We start from the raw sequence: 1,108 nt of genomic DNA on the forward strand, positions 1-1,108 counted from the left end.
GTTGATGTAGTTTTATGTAATTTACCCGTCTGTATATTATTACTTCCTATTTTTAAATTAAAATTCTCCTTCTTCTCATTCAAAATCGAGAATCTAGATATGTTATAAGTGGTTCAATTTTCACAATGTTATTTTTTTTAGTACAAACTATATTCTATACTAATTTATAGTAAGAGGAAGGGGGAGGGCCTTGATACAATGAGTTTAAGAGGAAAAGGGCCTAACCACCAGGGTGATCCATAATTTTTTTACAATATTTTTTTACTAAATTGTATTATCTACATTAAGAGGAAAGATGGGTGAGCATATAATAATGTGGTTTAAATTCGCCTTTGGCGAAAATCGAACCTAAGACCTCTCATTTATAAAGAAAGAGAAATACTACTTGATTGTAATACTAAGTGGCAAATTTTCACAATATTATTAATTCATCTGACAATGTTTAAGTGCCATACAATTGTTATTATGTTTGAGAATTAGGATTTCATACATATATTGATATTTGAAATAAGATTTATAGAAGAAATATTGGAAGGTGAGTGAACCAAAAGTTGTAGGGAAGTTCCAATTGAATCCAATCTCAAATGTCTCATTTTATTCAGAGATGCAGCGACACATGCAAAAACCCTTAATATTTTCCCTTCTCCAAGCATACATGACCTACAATTAGGGTGGTTCAGGTTGGGATCTCGAACCAAAAAGCATAACCCGAATTCAGAACCAATCCTTTACGCGACGGGATTTGGAAAACCGAAACTGAACCAAAATTTCGGGATGGAAAAAATTAAAGAAGCTTCAGAATGAAGATATACAACATATACAAAGAATACCCATTTGAATAAAATACAAAACTAAAGCATGAAAACACAAAAAGCAATAAAATTTATACAAATAAAGCTTACAAAGTAACGGTTTGCGGAATTAATCAAACCTGAAGGCCAGAAATCTGCAGAGATGGAATGGAATAGCGATTGAGGCAATTGTTGGAAGAGAGTAGGGATTGTTGTAGCTGGGACGACTGGATGGAGGAGTTGAAGCAGGTACCGGGGGCAGAGCACGCCCTAGGACAAAGGACAGTGAGGGAAGCCGTTGCAGTGGCTGTGAAGCA

This window comes from Pyrus communis, chromosome 3, assembly GCF_963583255.1.
Source record: "Pyrus communis chromosome 3, drPyrComm1.1, whole genome shotgun sequence".
Classification (NCBI taxonomy): domain Eukaryota; kingdom Viridiplantae; phylum Streptophyta; class Magnoliopsida; order Rosales; family Rosaceae; genus Pyrus; species Pyrus communis.